The sequence below is a fragment of the Taudactylus pleione genome, unplaced genomic scaffold, assembly GCF_031769625.1.
Source record: "Taudactylus pleione unplaced genomic scaffold, aTauple2 ptg000796l, whole genome shotgun sequence".
In the NCBI taxonomy this organism is placed as follows: Eukaryota; Metazoa; Chordata; class Amphibia; order Anura; family Myobatrachidae; genus Taudactylus; species Taudactylus pleione.
Genome location: NW_028285198.1, coordinates 740,564 through 762,389, shown reverse-complemented (window position 1 = coordinate 762,389; position 21,826 = coordinate 740,564).

Below are 21,826 nucleotides of genomic sequence, written 5' to 3'. Positions count from 1 at the left end.
TTGTATCCAAGCGCCTGCAAACCACACCGTCAACTCCCTCCTCGTCAATTTCCTCCTTAGTCAGGATCGGAAGTAGTCCTGCAGGCCATGTCACTGGCATGACTGACTCTCCTATCCGGGATTCCTCTGGAGGATCCTGCATTGCTACGCCTACTGCTGCCGCTGCTGCTGTTGCTGCTGCTGGGAGTCGTTCATCATCCCAGAGAGGAAGTAGGAACACCACTACTTTTACTAAACAATTGACCCTCCAACAGTCCTTAGCGAGGAGGATGAAGTACGACAGCAGTCATCCTGAAGCAAAACGTATAACTGAGGCCTTGACTGCTATGTTGGTGTTAGACGTGCGTCCGGTATCCGCCATTAGTGCAGTGGGATTTAGACAATTGATGGAGGTAGTGTGTCCCCGGTTCCAAATACCGTCTAGATTCCACTTCACTAGGCAGGCGATACCGAGACTGTACAGAAACGTCAGAAAAAGTGTCCTCAGTGTCCTGAAAAATGCCGTTGTACACAATGTCCACTTAACCACGGACATGTGGACAAGTGGAACAGGGCAGACTAAGGACTATATGACTGTGACAGCCCACTGGGTAGATGTATCACCTTACGCAGCAACAGCAGCAGCGTCACCAGTAGCAGCATCTCAGAAACGCCAGCTCGTTACAAGGCAGGCTACGCTGTGTATCACCGGTTTCAGTAAGAGGCACACCGCCGACAACCTCTTAGAGAAACTGAGGGAAATCATCGCCCAGTGGCTTACCCCACTTAGACTCTCCTGGGGATTTGTGATATCTGACAACGCCACCAATATTGTGCGGGCATTACATCTGGGCAAATTCCAGCACGTCCCATGTTTTGCTCACACAATAAACTTGGTGGTGCAGAATTTTCTGAAAAGCGACAGGGGCGTGCAGGAGACGCTTTGGGTGGCCCGAAAAATTTCTGGCCACTTTCGCCATTCAGCGACTGCGTGCCGAAGACTGGAGCGCCAGCAAACACTCTTGAACCTGCCCCGCCATCACCTGAAGCAAGAGGTTGTGACACGGTGGAACTCAACCCTCTATATGCTTCAGAGGATGGAGGAGCAGCAAAAGGCCATACAAGCCTATACATCCACCTATGACATAGGCAAAGGAGGGGGTATGCACCTGACTCAAGCGCAGTGGAGAATGATTTCCGTGTTGTGCAAGGTTCTCCAGCCCTTCGAACTTGCCACACGTGAAGTCAGTTCAGACACTGCCAGCTTGAGTCAGGTCATTCCCCTCATCAGGCTTTTGCAGAAGCAGCTGGAGAAAGTGAAGGAGGAGCTAAGACGGAGCGATTCCGCTCGGCATGTGGGACTTGTGGATGAAGCCCTTCATTCGCTTTGCCAGGATTCCAGGGTGGTCAATCTGTTGAAATCAGACCACTACATTTTGGCCACCGTGCTCGATCCTAGGTTTAAAGCCTATGTGGTGTCTCTCTTTCCGGCCGACACAAGCCTGCAGAGGTGCAAAGACCTGCTGGTGAACACACTGTCAGCTGAAGCGGAACGTGACACGTCAACAGCTCCTTCTTCATTTTCTCCTGCAACTGGGGCTGCCAGGAAAAAACTTAGGTATCCTAAGCAACCCGCTGGCGGTGATGCAGGACAGGCAGGACCAAGTTTGGACATCTGGTCCGGACTGAAGGACCTGGCAACAATTTCTGACATGTCTACTGTCACTGCATATGATACTGTCACCATTGACAGAATGGTGGAGGATTACATCGGTGACAGCATCCAAGTAGGCATGGCAGACAGTCCATACCTGTACTGGCAGGAAAAAGAGGCAATTTGGAGGCCCCTGTACAAACTGGCTCTATTTTACCTGAGTTGCCCCCCCTCCAGTGTGTACTCCGAAAGAGTGTTTAGTGCAGCCGGGAACCTTGTCAGCGAAAGGCGTAGGAGGTTGCTTCCACAGAATGTGGAGAAGATGATGTTCATCAAAATGAATTATCAGCTCTTCCAGGGAGACCAGCCTCCAGAAGGTACAGAGGGACCTGTGGTGGTGGATTCAAGTGGGGACGAGTTAATACTTTGTGAGGATGAGGATGTACACACTGAAGAGGGTGAGGAATCGGTGGATGAGGAGGATGAGGATGACATCTTGCCTCCATAGAGCCAGTTTGTGCAGGGACACATTAATTGCCAGCTTGTTTTGTGGGGGCCCAAACGAACCAATCATTTCAGCCACAGTTGTGTGGCAGACCCTGGCGCTGAAATGATTGGTTTGTTAAAGTGTGCATGTCCTGTTTATACAACATAAGGGTGGGTGGGTGGGAGGGCCCAAGGACAATTCCATCTTGCACCTCTTTTTTTTCTTTGCATTATGTACAGTTTGGGGCCTAGTTTTTCAAACTGCCATCCTGTCTGCCACTGCAGTTTCACGCCTAGATGGGTCACGTGTTTGTGCCGCCCACTCGTGTCACTTAGCATAGTCATCCAGCTACCTCGGTGCAACGTTTTGGACATAAAAACACTATTGTGAGGTGTGAGGTGTTCAGAATAGACTGGAAATGAGTGGAAATTAAGGTTATTGAGGTTAATAATAGCATAGGAGCAGAAAAACCTACAAATTCTGTGATTTTAGCTGTTTTTATGCTTTTTTAAAAAAAAATACAGATCCAAAACACAAAACCCAGAACCCAAAACACGGAAGGGTGGTTTTGGCAAAACCAATCCAGATCCAAAACACGAAGAAAGATCCAGATCCAAAACCAAAACACAAAACACGAAAAGTGGCCGGTGCACACCCCTAATATATATATATATATATATATATATATAAAATAGTTCTATAATTGATATATTTACATTATCAACTTGGGTCACCGGGACATTACATTAGCACATTGGGCCTGGCCCCTTATTCCAGGCTTCTTTGTACAGAGATAATTGATTTGCCTGTGGCTTTAAGCTGCCCAGATAACAATTTCCACCTGCTGCTCATCTGCCGGGCGGGGCGATAAAAGCGCTTCGGAAAGCGTTCTTCCTTCTCACGCAGTCCTCATTACCTCAATGAGCTCTCTGTGCCTGCTAGGGAAATGTTTTCACTCCAAAATATATATATTATTTTTTTTTTTGCGGCCTTTTATATAGATCTGCTTTGAATATTTAACAACCCCAGCCGGATGTTTAGCATAGCCAATTAGGAGACTTGTATCTCCCTAAAGTGCATTAAATACATGTGTCAGTACACACGAGTACCGTGGTGAATTAATGCTCCCAGGGGGATGTGTAAGTTAATTGGACACTTAAAAACAGTGGGAAGATGAGATGGAGGGGAGCACTTTATCAGCCAGATACCGTTCGGTTTCCTTCCTGCTCCATAAACCAGTTTCCCATGGCTTGATAAAGAAAATATGTCGCTTTGATAACCAGGCCAGATAAGGAGCCTTCACAACCACTGCAAAGCACAGCTGAACAGGCCGTGTGTGTGTATATGTGTGTGTACAGTATATGTGTATATGTGTGTGTGTGTGTACAGAATATGTGTGTGTGTATATGTGTGTATGTGTGTGTATATGTGTGTACAGAATATGTGTGTGTGTATGTGTGTGTATATGTGTGCATGTGTGTGTACAGAATATGTGTGTGTATATGTGTGTACAGTATATGTGTGTGTATATGTGTGTGTGTGTGTACAGTATGTGTGTGTATATGTGTGTATGTGGAGGAAATGGGTACATCTTGCTGTGCTTCCAGTTTTTCTGGAAGGATTGGCATATGGCACGTGAGGAAAGCATTGCCAATTTATCGATCACGCCTTGATGTGTTTTGTCAGGCCGCTGACCCGGGTTCGTCTATCAATAAGTCTGAGAACTTGGGAAGTAATAAGATATAATCGGGGAGATTATATAGTACGTTTTTGTGTTCTTCCTTTTTTTTCTGTGTCAGGACGTAGAGAATGAGGCGTGTCGTCCTGCAGATGGTGTGGTCGTGTTCTTACTTATGGTGCGTACACACTACACGAGATGCTCCCTGAGCGATATCGTGTAGTGTGTCCCCGGCAGGCTGCGCTCAATGCCGTTCATGACATTGAGCACAGCCGCTGAACGATATCATTAACGATATCGTTCAGGGCCGGGCTCTCTCCCCCATTCCCCAACATGCAGCAACCTGACGAGGTCGTCAGGTTGTGCTGCATGTTCAGGCGATGGACAATGTCGGAAACGACCAGCGGGAGTGCGCATCGCTGGTCGTTTCCGACATAACAGTGCACGATTTGTGCACGATTACTGAGCGATTGCACGATTACGATGTCGTAATCGTGCAGTCGCACAGTAATATCGCCCAGTGTGTACCCACCATTACACGACTACGCCACTACCGATTGGATGGTCCAGGGAGATCCCCAGACTATCTAGAGGAAGTAAAAGTTGCAACAGGTTTTTCATTGGTGACCCTGCAGAAGGACCATGAGCCTGTGGCCTCGAGTTCAAGGAGGGAGGGGGGGGGGGGGCAGTACAAGGTACAGCCATGTAGGGCAAGTTGATCACCACATATTACCATTAATTACCTACATCTACTACTTCCTTTATCCCCATAGATCACTAGTCAGACCATAACTCCTGCCTAGGAAATGCTCAGCTACATTCCAAGATCTATATTGTCCAGAACCCCTCTGCCTTGGGGTCAGTGACCATTTTTGAAGTGAGGGCTCTGCTGGTATAATCAATGTGCAGGGAGACCTGAGGAAGTAGGTGTAACGCGGGTAGCAGAACAGTTATTTTTGCACAATTATTATGTACCTAACTCGCCGGGGATATTTTCATTTTTAATAAAACTATCCCCTCTATGTACTACGGGGAACTCGCAGGGACAGCGGTTGTGGTAGCCGCTGTCCCCGCAAGTTATATCCCCGGCATTTGGGAGAAGTCTTTTTCAGAAGTGAAAGATTTCCCCGTGGGGAGCTGACACTGTGCATAGGCACAGCGTCAGCTTCCAGAACCAGGGTTGCCGACTTTCTGGCTGCTGTCGGATGGGGGCAGCCAGAATGGCATCACAGGTGGGCGTGGCCTGCATTGAGGGGCACATCAGGGCGTGGCTACGCAATCGCTTCATTTTGGCTCCACTACACAATGCTGAGATTTCTCCATAACCACTGTTGGGTGTGGAAGAGGGGTCGGCGGTCTGCCTTTCCGGGGGGCCCGGAGCGGCACACGATTTTCGGGAGGTTCCCGGCTGAATTGGGAGGCTAGGCAAGTATGTCCAGAACTGGCCCGGGGGCTGCAAGAGAGAGATCGAAAGATCTCTCTCCGGCTCCTGGAGCCTCCATAGGCTTGCAGCAGTTTACAACATCACTTTTTGGAGTTTAGTACATAGGGCTGAGATCGTTGTCCCCATTGATAATAATAGGGCCTGCAAATCTGCAGCGCTAATTAGCACTTTGGCAGAGGGTTCTGTGAAATCTCCTGCATTGTGCTATTAGAACATAGGAACAATACATAAAATTATGCAGAATCTGCAGTTTCTGCATAATTTTATGTAGAAAACAGCTTTATACATAGGTCCCTTAATGATTTTGTCATCTCCGTTGACAATAGGTTCCGTATTTTCCTGGTATCGTAAGTGGCCAATTTAGGCTTTTGGCTAGGGGCATCCTATGAATCCAGTTGGCCTTGCTACTAAAGAGACGGGTCCAGGGTTGAACAGACAAAGCTGGGACATGGATAATGTGATTTTTGAACTCCAGGAATGCATGGCTGCCTGGCTCTGTCACTTTGGTAGCAGGTGACCCACATGTCGGGGAGAGTGTGGTCCTTTCACCCATGTTACTGGATGTACTGCAGAACCTGCACCCAGTGCCAGTCCAAGACTTATCTAGTTATGATGACCATGCTCCCATATTTTGTAAATACAGTTCTCATGCTCCAAGAGCCATTCGTGTGGTGCAAATGCCCATGTAACTGGGTCCCAAGCCTATTGCTGAAGCTATAAGGTCTAACTGGGTGTCCCAAAGGAAAGGTCTGGGAACATTAGTGCCTATGATAGACATCTGGAATTCAGCACGTTTGGCTGTTTTATAGCAAAGCAGATAAAAGCACATTTGCACTGGGATTTTTATTTTTTTTGTAGGTTCCATTTACGAGTAATAATTTGTGATGAGTTTGAGTTCAGAGTGTTCTCATTTCATTTAAACACTTAAATATGTTCAGCTGCTGGGACGAGACTAATAGCTGACATGTAAGCCTGTTGTGGGATTTTAGGAAGGGGCTCGGAACGATGCAGTGATTTAGAATACAAGGGCGTGGTGCTCATCTGCACAGGTCTTAAAACATATTTTTAGCTTGAAATAGTTATCCCATTTTTGTGTCCGCTGTCGCCTAAAACTTCTGTTTCCCAAGAACTTATTAGTGAGAAAAGCTCACACACTAATCTGTACTGAACCTTACGAAGCATGAAAGTTGTAAACCCGGTTTTATAAAACCTGGAAAAAATCCAAATGCTACATCTTAATCCACATCTTGGTAGAGTCATGAATCAAATCATTGGGAGTCATTTGCATTGTCATGTGATACTGTGCTTATTTTTTTGCAAACTAAGCTTAAAGATATGCCCCAAAGATCAGTATGATAGTCCATCAGCTCGAATGCATAGCTGAATCATTGCACATTATTTTTACTAGGTCTAAGGGGCCTATTTGTCAAGAATGTTGATGGGATATCCCCAAAAACACCAGTTTCTCGGAGGTACTGTACCACCTGGATGTATTTCTGGGGGAGTGGGGGCTCCAGCAAAGATATCTGCAGTCCCCCATTTTTTATCACAAACACAGTCCCCATAGACTTCTAATTGCAGAATTCAGCAGGAGCTTGGCCCCAGCAGCTAACGCCTATTAGCAGAGCAAGAGGTTACACTGTAGTGTACTGAGTGACACAGTATATGAGGGTTAATGTGACTATTTATATGAAATGCGGGCGGATGTGCTGGGAGTAGTAGTTCCGCTCGGATCCCTCTACGCATCCCCAGAACTCCTTCCCATAGGAAGGAGACGGGATCTGAGAACAAGCGCCATCTGAAGATGGAGCTTGTTCTCGCAAGCAAACTCCGAAAACTTTCAGTTTTCGGAGTTTGCTGAATATCAGGTGGTCCTATTTGGACACCTGATGATGAATGGCCCGGTAACCTAATTATGCGGAAACTAGCATTTCTGCATGGTTACCGGGCCATTTATCGATGATGAATAGACTGCTCTCTATGGTGTGGCTGTTTGCTAGCTCTGTATGGTGTAACTCTGTATGGTGTGGCTCTGTATTGTGTGGTTCTGTATGGTATGGCTCTGTATGCTGGCTCTGTATGGTGTGGCTCTGTATGCTGGCTCTATGGTGTGGCTCTGTATGCTGGCTCTGTATGGTGTGGCTCTGTATGCTGGCTCTGTACAGTGTGGCTCCATATGCTGGCTCTGTATGGTGTGGCTCTGTATGCTGGCTCTGTATGGTGTGGTTCTGTATGCTGGCTTTGTATGGTGTGGCTGTGTATGGTGGGGCTTTGTATTCTGGCTCTTCATGGTGTGGCTCTGTATACTGGCTCTGTATGGTGTGGCTCTGTATGCTGGCTCTATGGTGTGGCTCTGTATGGTGTGGCTCTGTATGCTGGCTTTGTACGGTGTGGCTCCGTATGCTGGCTCTATGGTGTGGCTCTGTATGCTGGCTCTGTATGGTGTGGCTCTGTATGCTGGCTTTGTATGGTGTGGCTCCGTATGCTGGCTCTGTATGGTGTGGCTCTGTATGCTGGCTCTGTATGGTGTGGCTCTGTATGCTGGCTCTGTATGGTGTGGCTCTGTATGGTGTGGCTCTGTATTCTGGCTCTGTATGGTGTGGCTCTGTATGGTGTGGCTCTGCATACTGGCTCTGTATGGTGTGGCTCTGTATGCTGGCTCTGTATGGTGTGGCTCTGTATGCTGGCTTTGTATGGTGTGGCACTGTATGGTGTGGCTCTGTATGGTGTGGCTCCATATGCTGGATCTGTATGCTTGCTCTGTATGGTGTGGCTCTGTATGCTGGTTCTGTATGGTGTGGCTCTGTATGCTGGCTTTGTATGGTGTGGCTCTGTATGCTGGCTCTGTATGGTGTGGCTCTGTATGCTGGCTTTGTATGGTGTGGCTCTGTATGCTGGCTCTTTATGGTGTGGCTCTGTATGCTGGCTTTGTATGGTGTGGCTCTGTATTCTGGCTCTGTATGGTGTGGCTCTGTATGCTGGCTTTGTATGGTGTGGCTCTGTATGGTGTGGCTCTGTATGCTGGCATTGTATGGTGTGGCTCCGTATGCTGGCTCTGTATGGTGTGGCTCTGTATGCTGGCTTTGTATGGTGTGGCTCTGTATGGTGTGGCTGTGTATGGTGTGGCTTTGTATTCTGGCTCTTTATGGTGTGGCTCTGTATACTGGCTCTGTATGGTGTGGCTCTGTATGGTGTGGTTCTGTATGGTGTAGCTCTGTATGCTGGCTCTATGGTGTGGCTCTGTATGTTGGCTCTGTATGGTGTGGCTCTGTATGCTGGCTTTGTATGGTGTGGCTCCATATGCTGCCTCTGTATGGTGTGGCTCTGCATGCTCGCTCTGTATGGTGTGGCTCTGCATGCTCGCTCTGTATGGTGTGGCTCTGTATGGTGTGGCTCTGTATGGTGTGGCTCTGTATACTGGCTCTGTATGGTGTGGCTCTGTATGGTGTGGCTCTGTATGCTGTCTCTGTATGGTGTGGCTCTGTATGCTGGCTTTGTATGGTGTGGCTCTGTATGCTGGCTTTGTATGGTGTGGCTCTTTATGGTGTGGCTCAATATGCTGGCTTTGTATGCTGGCTCTGTATGGTGTGGCTCTGTATGCTGGCTTTGTATGGTGTGGCTCTGTATGCTGGCTCTGTATGGTGTGGCTCTGTATGCTGGCTTTGTATGGTGTGGCTCTGTATTCTGGCTCTGTATGGTGTGGCTCTGTATGCTGGCTCTGTATGGTGTGGCTCTGTATGCTGGCTTTGTATGGTGTGGCTCTGTATGGTGTGGCTCTGTATTCTGGCTCTGTATGGTGTGGCTCTGTAGGTGTGAGTATCCTGGGTCTGACCGTCCCCACAAAATGCCAGGGAGTAAAGACGTATGGAGAAGCTGTGGATGTGCAGCAGCGCATATTAGAGGTCGGGCCTGTCACGTGAACGCCATGTCGGCATTCCTTGTCAGGGTACTGGGAGGAGGCAACACAGGGGCAAGCTCCTTCCAACACCCCCCCTCGCTCAAGACTGCCATATCACAGGACACAATATGAGCATCACACAACAAATAACGTCTCTCTCCTGTAATGGAGAACATGGAGGGTTAGGCAAAGATATTCAACCAATAAAGCATCAAAAATTTAAAAATTTTCAATCATGTTCCAGTCCACTTTCTTGCAAGAAAAGACTCTGAGCATGGGACAAATCAGACTTGTGGTCATCATTTCACTGGATACATAATCTGCACTAACTAAAACATTCTCCGTCATATCCCTGATAAAGTGGTGATTAGCGGCAATGGTGGCAAAATCCAATTACAGAAGTAAGAAAAGCAAATGCAGATATCTTCCACTTCCTCCCTTTGCAGTTGAGTACACAGCACTCGATGCTCTCACACTTCTTGGACACTCACATTGGAATCCAGGACTATAGTAGACTTCCACTCTTGCCAATCCTAACTTGGTTTTTAGGATCATGTAGTGGCTGAGATACAAAGCGAACGAGTCCAGCAAATTTTCACATGAAACTTTCCCGGAGGTCTCCCGTCGTTGCTCCTCATGGAACTACTACTGAATGCTTGTTTTCTTTCTTTCTTTTGTCGTTTCCCTTTCTGTCACACTTTCAGCTGAAGGCATATCCTGCGGCTCAGGTCCATGTGGCTGTACGATACTCCTTTTAACACTAACTGAAGTAGTCTTGTGAAAGACAATGGGCCTGATTCAGCAGTGCAAGCACGTGCACTGCTGATCATAGATAGTGCGAGGCCAGGCCCCCATGACTCGTGGCATGCCCCCTTGACTCGTAGCCTACGTCTTGCGGCCTGCCCCCTTAACTCGTAGTCTGGGACCATTGTTAGCCCCAGTCCCAGTCCGTTGTTAATCCCAGTCCATCTCTGCTTGAAGGCCCACATCCTACCATAAAATACAAGTTAGATGACCATCTACTATGCATAGTGTTAAAAAAAAAAAATCTTCAAAACTTCTGCGAGGTCTCAACACCAATTCACGGGATGCACAGAAACCTGTCCTGTCAATGGATGAAGTCGGTTCTCCCTAATATGAATGGCTCATGTGCAGACGTTTACCATTGCAGTGGAGTCTGTTATTAAGATTTATGTCCAGTTTCTGCATGACTTAACTATCCCTGCCATTTTCCAAAGGCTGATCGGAGGAGATATCAGAGCTATACAGAGCCCCATAGTCCCCATAACGCTAAAGAACCCCTGACAGCTATAGGCTTCTTTATTGCAGTTACTTTGCTGGAGAGCCATCTTTGGATCTTTCCCCGCAGCCTATACTTGCAGGAGCTCCGTTTGATGGGCGCGCCCGTTCAGTAGGTAAGCCGAGTCTAAACGCGGCTGTAAAGTGATGGTGTAAGCAATCACTTTACTTTTCACTCAACAGGTTCTTGTTAGAGACAGCTTTCGGGCCCCCACTGTCACCAATGATAAAATAAGCTGTGGGCTGGATAAGTGGCCTAATTCTTTGTAATTGGTTAGAGGTTAGGAACCTGTTGCTAGGTAGATTAATTGGTTAGTGGTATTGATTGGTCAAAATAATTGGCCTATGAGTGGGGTTTGGGGCGTATACCTTTTGAAGGGGCTATTTAAGGTGAGATTTGAATATGGTACAGCCCCTTTTCGGTTTGGAAGTACCAAACCCAAAGCTTTTAAAACTATTTGTTTGTTTGTCTTACTACTAGGTGGGAAGGCGCTACTAGCCAGCGGCCACAGGTGTGGGGCACTTACCCTTTTGAAAGACGGCGAGTGTGTCCTACCCCTGCGGGAGGACAGCGGGTGTTTCCTTGCGGAGCGTCCATACTGTGCCATAGTAAGGGGTGGTGAGTCCTGCACAGCGCAGGTTATGCCTTTATAGAGGGGGGACGTTTTAGTCGTCCCCCAATTTATTAAGAGAATCAATTGGCTAGAGCTGGTCCTTGGTAGCGTCCTTCTTTGCCACCCTTATTGAATTAAAATTAATTACAATTAATAAATAAATAGCTTTGAGCTTTAAACCAATGCAGTGGTGTCGTTGTCGTTATTTTCAGTATTAAACTAGACTAATGGTTTGTATACAAGTGTTAATTGCAGTAAATTAATGGACGCCTTATTAGGCCCCATAATTGATAGCGATTCAGTTTGCAAAGTGTCAGTCATTCAGTTTGCAAAGTGTCAGTCAGGGTTTGCAAACTCATATCAGTCATTCCTCCTTTTCTATTATAATGTAATGACAACACTTTTTTTTGCAGTAACCGGCCTCTTCTCATCCTTCCCAATGAGTTTGCCTACAGGAAGTACTGTATAATGAACACAACATACAAAAAGGAAACGGACAGAAAGATATCTTGGCTGCAGGTCCTAGGAAAGATGTGCCTGAAGGGCATTTGCTTAGAAAGCGATTGGGGGGGATGGGGACGTTTAAGAGATGAAAAGCAATTGTTAGTACTACAGGATTACAGCTTCATAGGAAACACTTCAGACCTGTCCTCTGAGACGTCACAGTATCCAATGTAGCACATGCCGGAATCATTAGTGGAAAAGGTGGGCTAGCGAGACATCACAGACTCTCTTTGCTATCTTGCAAATCCCTATGAAAGCAGAAAGACTTGTATGAGAAGAGCTAATAGGTCCTATCGGCTTAACCATGAGTAATATTCATCACCAGAGGGCTGGAGTGCAGTTCTCAAAGGTCTGTAAAAGGCCAGATTGTCAGGACACCGCATACCTGAGAAAAGCCTGTTATCCAATGATAATTACGCAAAGTATAATTGGATAATTACATGCTAGTTAGAGAAGTCTTCACAGCCTATTCTACTAGTAGCACTTGCGTGCAGACCACCCTGGTATAAGCTAATACACATATCTCAATGTTATTTTACCCCTTTAGGAAAGCATATGTCACCATACACTGTGCTGTCGGGTTACATTGTCCTGGTGCCTGTGATTTATTTTTTAAACACACATAGGGCCTGCTTCAGAGATGTATGCTAACCCGATGGTTAGCGCACATCTCCAATGTTTGGAGGACTGCGCATGTGCAGCCCTCCAACTGCGAGCCCGCTCGCAGTGTGTCCCAGCCGCAGCCTGATTGCCAGGCTTTTGAGTTTCCGAGGTGCAGCGGGGGCGTTCCCCTGGCAGCGTTCGCGGAAACGAGGGAGGGACGAGGCCAGAGTCTATGTAGGTGCGCACAGACTTCCTGGCCTCACAAGCTGCCAGGACCCGGCCAGGCTGCGGGAAGCTTTAGCGATTGTTTAGATGGTGACCGATGGTGACCCCCAGGCTGCGACCTGGGCCACAGCACTGGGATCACGTAGATGCAGCAAGGAGGTGTGTGACCCCTCTCCTTCTGCATTTGCATTTTAAATGGACGGAATTGCACATCCGCTTGTGTGCGCCTGTGTTATTCCGTCCCCCTCTGACCGTAATCTCTAGTTCCCCTGCCCCTCAACGTAGTCTCCCCTGCCCCTCAACGTAGTCTCCCCTGCCCCGGAAAGTGGTCATTTGATTTCATTGCTAATATCGCTTTAATGTTTGAGTTGCTTGCTATAACTATCCCTTATCCAATCACAGGTCTTCCTTTAAACGATTGAGTGGACTTATGCGCTAATCACTGCAAGTGTGATCAGTGATCGTTTCTACTGTGGGGACTGAGGGTCTCTAGCTATTTCGTGGAATTGTTCTGGGATGTTATACTCTACTGGGACTGCCTCTGTCTGGACTTCTACCTGTTTATTGCCTGGTCACTGTATTTACTGCTTGTCCTGACATATTATCTGTTGCTGTGGAAAAATAAACCATCACTTTGGTTTCATGATCTGCTCGGTGTCTGGGTGATTGAGAGAACCCCGTATCCTCACCCCCGTATCCTCACATTTAAAGCACTTAGAGGGGCCTATTCATCATAACTAAAGTTTCCCAGGAGGTAATTAGGTTTAGAACTGGCATGGAGTTCTACCTAATTACCGAAGGAATTCATCATTCCTCCTCTCCATCAGTATCTATTCCAAAAAGCTGTCATTTTTGCGATGACAGCTTTTCAGGAAATAGATAGTTATCCCTGTCTACACTACCTTACCGCAGCTGTAATCAGTGCTGCGCATAAGCTGTTATATACGTAATACCAGCGCATGCGCAGCACTGCCTACACATGCGGTAAGTTTGTGTCCCCCCCCTCAGCTCACCTGCCCCCCCTCCCCCGCTCACCTCCCCCCCGTTCAGCACTTACCTGCTCGCGCAGCAGCCTCCGGCTCCGTCTGCTATGCAGACATGTGGTCTCCCAGCAGAGCACGCAAATTTTTTTTTTTCTAAACTTTAATGTGTTCTGCTGGTAGAACACATGACCGCATAGCAGACGGAGCCAGAGGACGCACCAGTGTGCCGGAGGGAGATGTCGGGGGACCTGTCCAGCTGTAAGCAGGTAAGTGTTACCTACTATTCGCCACCTCACAGTGGTGAATAGTAACTAGGGGTGTGCACCGGCCACTTTTCGTGTTTTGTGTTTTGGTTTTGGATCTGGATCTTTCTTCGTGTTTTGGATCTGGATTGGTTTTGCCAAAACCACCCTTCCGTGTTTTGGGTTCTGGGTTTTGTGTTTTGGATCTGTATTTTTTTGAAAAAAAGCATAAAAACAGCTAAAATCACAGAATTTGTAGGTTTTTCTGCTCCTATGCTATTATTAACCTCAATAACCTTAATTTCCACTCATTTCCAGTCTATTCTGAACACCTCACACCTCACAATAGTGTTTTTATGTCCAAAAGGTTGCACCGAGGTAGCTGGATGACTATGCTAAGCGACACGAGTGGGCGGCACAAACACGTGACCCATCTAGGAGTGACACTGCAGTGGCAGACAGGATGGCAGTTAGAAAAACTAGGCCCCAAACTGTACATAATGCAAAGAAAAAAAGAGGTGCAAGATGGAATTGTCCTTGGGCCCTCCCACCCACCCTTATGTTGTATAAACAGGACATGCACACTTTAACAAATCAATCATTTCAGCGCCAGGGTCTGCCACACAACTGTGGCTGAAATGATTGGTTCGTTTGGGCCCCCACAAAACAAGCTGGCAATTAATGTGTCCCTGCACAAACTGGCTCTACGGAGGCAAGATGTCATCCTCATCCTCCTCATCCACCGATTCCTCACCCTCTTCAGTGTGTACATCCTCATCCTCACAAAGTATTAACTCGTCCCCACTTGAATCCACCACCACAGGTCCCTCTGTACGTTCTGGAGGCTGGTCTCCCTGGAAGAGCTGATAATTCATTTTGATGAACATCATCTTCTCCACATTCTGTGGAAGCAACCTCCTACGCCTTTCGCTGACAAGGTTCCCGGCTGCACTAAACACTCTTTCGGAGTACACACTGGAGGGGGGGCAACTCAGGTAAAATAGAGCCAGTTTGTACAGGGGCCTCCAAATTGCCTCTTTTTCCTGCCAGTACAGGTATGGACTGTCTGACATGCCTACTTGGATGCTGTCACCGATGTAATCCTCCACCATTCTGTCAATGGTGACAGTATCATATGCAGTGACAGTAGACATGTCAGAAATTGTTGCCAGGTCCTTCAGTCCGGACCAGATGTCCAAACTTGGTCCTGCCTGCCCTGCATCACCGCCAGCGGGTTGCTTAGGATACCTAAGTTTTTTCCTGGCAGCCCCAGTTGCGGGAGAAAATGAAGAAGGAGCCGTTGACGTGTCACGTTCCGCTTCAGCTGACAGTGTGTTCACCAGCAGGTCTTTGCACCTCTGCAGGCTTGTGTCGGCCGGAAAGAGAGACACCACATAGGCTTTAAACCTAGGATCGAGCACGGTGGCCAAAATGTAGTGGTCTGATTTCAACAGATTGACCACCCTGGAATCCTAGCAAAGCGAATGAAGGGCTTCATCCACAAGTCCCACATGCCGAGCGGAATCGCTCCGTCTTAGCTCCTCCTTCACTTTCTCCAGCTGCTTCTGCAAAAGCCTGATGAGGGGAATGACCTGACTCAAGCTGGCAGTGTCTGAACTGACTTCACGTGTGGCAAGTTCGAAGGGCTGAAGAACCTTGCACAACACGGAAATCATTCTCCACTGCGCTTGAGTCAGGTGCATACCCCCTCCTTTGCCTATGTCATAGGTGGATGTATAGGCTTGTATGGCCTTTTGCTGCTCCTCCATCCTCTGAAGCATATAGAGGGTTGAGTTCCACCGCGTCACAACCTCTTGCTTCAGGTGATGGCGGGGCAGGTTCAAGAGTGTTTGCTGGCGCTCCAGTCTTCGGCACGCAGTCGCTGAATGGCGAAAGTGGCCAGAAATTTTTCGGGCCACCCAAAGCGTCTCCTGCACGCCCCTGTCGCTTTTCAGAAAATTCTGCACCACCAAGTTTATTGTGTGAGCAAAACATGGGACGTGCTGGAATTTGCCCAGATGTAATGCCCGCACAATATTGGTGGCGTTGTCAGATATCACAAATCCCCAGGAGAGTCTAAGTGGGGTAAGCCACTGGGCGATGATTTCCCTCAGTTTCTCTAAGAGGTTGTCGGCGGTGTGCCTCTTACTGAAACCGGTGATACACAGCGTAGCCTGCCTTGTAACGAGCTGGCGTTTCTGAGATGCTGCTACTGGTGACGCTGCTGCTGTTGCTGCGTAAGGTGATACATCTACCCAGTGGGCTGTCACAGTCATATAGTCCTTAGTCTGCCCTGTTCCACTTGTCCACATGTCCGTGGTTAAGTGGACATTGTGTACAACGGCATTTTTCAGGACACTGAGGACACTTTTTCTGACGTTTCTGTACAGTCTCGGTATCGCCTGCCTAGTGAAGTGGAATCTAGACGGGATTTGGAACCGGGGACACACTACCTCCATCAATTGTCTAAATCCCACTGCACTAATGGCGGATACCGGACGCACGTCTAACACCAACATAGCAGTCAAGGCCTCAGTTATACGTTTTGCTTCAGGATGACTGCTGTCGTACTTCATCCTCCTCGCTAAGGACTGTTGGAGGGTCAATTGTTTAGTAAAAGTAGTGGTGTTCCTACTTCCTCTCTGGGATGATGAACGACTCCCAGCAGCAGCAGCAACAGCAGCAGCGGCAGCAGTAGGCGTAGCAATGCAGGATCCTCCGGAGGAATCCCGGATAGGAGAGTCAGTCATGCCAGTGATATGGCCTGCAGGACTACTTCCGATCCTGACTAAGGAGGAAATTGACGAGGAGGGAGTTGACGGTGTGGTTTGCAGGCGCTTGGATACAACAGGACAACGGGATTTAGGTGTCCCTGGACTGCTTACGGTCTGAGCCAAAGTTTCTGAACTTGACAGTAACTTTTTATGAACGCGCTGCAGGTGCCGTATAAGGGAGGATGTTCCTAGGTGGTTGACGTCCCTACCCCTACTTATTTCACCTTTACATATGGTACATATGGCAAGACAGTTGTTGTCCGGATTTGGATAGAAATATTGCCAGACCAAAGAGGTGGAATGTTTGGTCTTCTGCCCAGGCATGACCGTGATGGGCTTTTTCATCCCACGGACAACAACTGTCTCCCCCGGAGCCTGATTTAAACAAACCACATCACCATCAGAATCCTCCTCGCCAACTTCCTCCTCAGCGCCAGCTACACCAGTATCCTCATCCTGTTGTACTTCAACAGTGACATCTTCAATTTGCATATCAGCAAGTGGACTGTGGGTGCTCCTTTCAGCACTTGCAGGGGGCGTGCAAATGGTGGAAAGAGCCACCTCTTCCCGTCCAGTGCTGGGAAGGTCAGGCATCGCAACCACCACCACACTTGGACTCTCCTTGGGGATTTGTGATATCTTCTTAGAAAGCACAGTTCTTCGCTGTGCTTTTGCCAGCTTAACTCTTTTGATTTTTTTAGTGGGAGGAGTGCTTCCATCGTCATGTGAAGCTGAACCACTAGTCATGAACATACTAGGGATCGACCTTAGCCGTTCCTTGCCACTCCGTGTCGTAAATGGCATATTGGCAAGTTTACGTTTCTCTTCAGCTGATTTAAATGTCTTTTTCAAGGTCATTTTCCTGAACTTTGCCATTTGGGATTGTATGTGCCCTCTACTATGACATTGGGCATCGGCCTTGGCAGACGACGTTGATGGCATGTTATCGTCTATGTCATGACTAGTGGCAGCAGCTTCAGCACTAGGAGGAAGTGGTTCTTGATCTTTCTCTATTTTATTTTTATCGGAGAAAGTTTGGTCCTCCATTTATGTTATATCGATTTGATATATACGTGCGGCTAAACACAGAAAATAATTTTTTTTTTGGTTTGGACTGGAGTGTACTTTGTGGGTTACAGCACCCTTTAACGGTCAAGCCAGCCGGCCCTTTACTTATGACACAGGCGCACTCTTGGCACTACTTTGTTGATGCACGTGCGGCTACTGCGCACACAATTCACAAACACAGAAAATAATTTTTTTTTGGTTTGGACTGGAGTGTACTTTGGGGGTTACAGCACCCTTTAACGGTCAAGCCAGCCGGCCCTTTACTTATGACACAGGCGCACGCTTGGCACTACTTTGTTGATGCACGTGCGGCTACTGCGCACACAATTCACAAACACAGAAAATAATTTTTTTTTGGTTTGGACTGGAGTGTACTTTCGGGGGTTACAGCACCCTTTAACGGTCAAGCCAGCCGGCCCTTTACTTATGACACAGGCGCACGCTTGGCACTACTTTGTTGATGCACGTGCGGCTACTGCGCACACAATTCACAAACACAGAAAATAATTTTTTTTTAGGTTTGGACTGGAGTGTACTTTCGGGGGTTACAGCACCCTTAACGGTCAAGCCAGCCGGCCCTTTACTTATGACACAGGCGCACGCTTGGCACTACTTTGTTGATGCACGTGCGGCTACTGCGCACACAATTCACAAACACAGAAAATAATTTTTTTTTGGTTTGGACTGGAGTGTACTTTCGGGGGTTACAGCACCCTTTAACGGTCAAGCCAGCTGGCCCTTTACTTATGACACAGGCGCACGCTTGGCACTACTTTGTTGATGCACATGCGGCTACTGCGCACACAATTCACAAACACAGAAAATAATTTTTTTTTAGGTTTGGACTGGAGTGTACTTTCGGGGGTTACAGCACCCTTTAACGGTCAAGCCAGCCGGCCCTTTACTTATGACACAGGCGCACGCTTGGCACTACTTTGTTGATGCACGTGCGGCTACTGCGCACACAATTCACAAACACAGAAAATAATTTTTTTTTGGGTTTGGACTGGAGTGTACTTTCGGGGGTTACAGCACCCTTAACGGTCAAGCCAGCCGGCCCTTTACTTATGACACAGGCGCACGTTTGGCACTACTTTGTTGATGCACGTGCGGCTACTGCGCACACAATTCACAAACACAGAAAATAATTTTTTTTTTGGTTTGGACTGGAGTGTACTTTCGGGGGTTACAGCACCCTTAACGGTCAAGCCAGCCGGCCCTTTACTTATGACACAGGCGCACGCTTGGCACTACTTTGTTGATGCACGTGCGACTACTGCGCACACAATTCACAAACACAGAAAATAATATTTTTTTTGGTTTGGACTGGAGTGTACTTTCGGGGGTTACAGCACCCTTAACGGTCAAGCCAGCCGGCCCTTTACTTATGACACAGGCGCACGCTTGGCACTACTTTGTTGATGCACGTGCGGCTACTGCGCACACAATTCACAAACACAGAAAATAATTTTTTTTTGGTTTGGACTGGAGTGTACTTTCGGGGGTTACAGCACCCTTAACGGTCAAGCCAGCCGGCCCTTTACTTATGACACAGGCGCACGCTTGGCACTACTTTGTTGATGCACGTGCGACTACTGCGCACACAATTCACAAACACAGAAAATAATATTTTTTTTGGTTTGGACTGGAGTGTACTTTCGGGGGTTACAGCACCCTTAACGGTCAAGCCAGCCGGCCCTTTACTTATGACACAGGCGCACGCTTGGCACTACTTTGTTGATGCACGTGCGACTACTGCGCACACAATTCACAAACACAGAAAATAATATTTTTTTTGGTTTGGACTGGAGTGTACTTTCGGGGGTTACAGCACCCTTAACGGTCAAGCCAGCCGGCCCTTTACTTATGACACAGGCGCACGCTTGGCACTACTTTGTTGATGCACGTGCGGCTACTGCGCACACAATTCACAAACACAGAAAATAATTTTTTTTTTGGTTTGGACTGGAGTGTACTTTCGGGGGTTACAGCACCCTTAACGGTCAAGCCAGCCGGCCCTTTACTTATGACACAGGCGCACGCTTGGCACTACTTTGTTGATGCACGTGCGGCTACTGCGCACACAATTCACAAACACAGAAAATAATTTTTTTTTGGTTAGGACTGGAGTGTACTTTCGGGGGTTACAGCACCCTTTAACGGTCAAGCCAGCCGGCCCTTTACTTATGACACAGGCGCACGCTTGGCACTACTTTGTTGATGCACGTGCGGCTACTGCGCACACAATTCACAAACACAGAAAATAATTTTTTTTTTGGTTTGGACTGGAGTGTACTTTCGGGGGTTACAGCACCCTTAACGGTCAAGCCAGCCGGCCCTTTACTTATGACACAGGCGCACGCTTGGCTCTACTTTGTTGATGCACGTGCGGCTACTGCGCACACAATTCACAAACACAGAAAATAATTTTTTTTTTGGTTTGGACTGGAGTGTACTTGGGGGTTACAGCACCCTTTAACGGTCAAGCCAGCCGGCCCTTTACTTATGACACAGGCGCACGCTTGGCACTACTTTGTTGATGCACGTGCGGCTACTGCGCACACAATTCACAAACACAGAAAATAATATTTTTTTTGGTTTGGACTGGAGTGTACTTTCGGGGGTTACAGCACCCTTAACGGTCAAGCCAGCCGGCCCTTTACTTATGACACAGGCGCACGCTTGGCACTACTTTGTTGATGCACGTGCGGCTACTGCGCACACAATTCACAAACACAGAAAATAATTTTTTTTTTGGTTTGGACTGGAGTGTACTTTCGGGGGTTACAGCACCCTTAACGGTCAAGCCAGCCGGCCCTTTACTTATGACACAGGCGCACGCTTGGCACTACTTTGTTGATGCACGTGCGACTACTGCGCACACAATTCACAAACACAGAAAATAATATTTTTTTTGGTTTGGACTGGAGTGTACTTTCGGGGGTTACAGCACCCTTAACGGTCAAGCCAGCCGGCCCTTTACTTATGACACAGGCACACGCTTGGCACTACTTTGTTGATGCACGTGCGGCTACTGCGCACACAATTCACAAACACAGAAAATAATTTTTTTTTTGGTTTGGACTGGAGTGTACTTTCGGGGGTTACAGCACCCTTAACGGTCAAGCCAGCCGGCCCTTTACTTATGACACAGGCGCACGCTTGGCACTACTTTGTTGATGCACGTGCGGCTACTGCGCACACAATTCACAAACACAGAAAATAATTTTTTTTTTGGTTTGGACTGGAGTGTACTTTCGGGGGTTACAGCACCCTTAACGGTCAAGCCAGCCGGCCCTTTACTTATGACACAGGCGCACGCTTGGCACTACTTTGTTGATGCACGTGCGGCTACTGCGCACACAATTCACAAACACAGAAAATATATTATTTTTTTAGCACTTGGGGGGAGCACCCCTGATGGACAGAGCACCCCCTGGACAACACTACAGCACTCCTTTAGGACTGGGACACTGCACAGGACTTTGGAGTGGACACAGCCCCTATGGAGAACTGACTGCACAACACAGTCCAGCCAGCCCCTATGGACTTTGAAGTAGTGGACACAGCCCCTATTAACAACAGCAGCACAGCACAACACAGCCAGCCCCTATGGACTTTGAAGTAGTGGACAACAGCAGCACTACACTACACTACACTACACAGCCCTAACTCCCACCCTCCCTCTTCACTGTCCACAGCCGAGTGAGAAAATGGCGCCGACGTGTGTACCTTATATAGGATCCAAAACCCGCGAGACTCGGAAGGCGGGAAGATGACGTTTTGCCTCGATTTCAGATCCGAGTCAGGCGGGAAAAGTCGAGCCTGACTCGGATCGGACTCGGATCGGGGGGGCTCGGGGGGGTTCGGATTTCAGAAATCCGAACCCGCTCACCCCTAATAGTAACTACATCAAATTCCGAAAATACATAATCTTCGGAATTTGATGAATACCATAATTTCCATATCCCCATGTTAAAGTATGGGGAGTGTGGAAATTAACGCAGGGGGACTTAGCAAGGAGATATCAGTGATATCTCCTGTGCTAAGTGTCATCATGAATACTAAAATAACGTTAATTAAGGAAAATGTCCTAAAAACGTTATTTTTGTGTTGATGAATAGGCCCCTGAGTCCTTTAGGAGAAAAGCGCTATATTAATAATATTGTTATTAATATTATTATAATAAAATACCATCTTATCTTCAAGGAGAGTTCTCATAAAACTTATTGCAGGCTTCCATTTTATAGGATTCAACGGTCATAATATCAACATCTGTAATGTTCACATTCATAATGTCAACATTGAACATGTTGGCTTGCGTGGAATGTCAGCATTTGAAATGTCAACATTTTGCACAGACCAGAGGGGGAG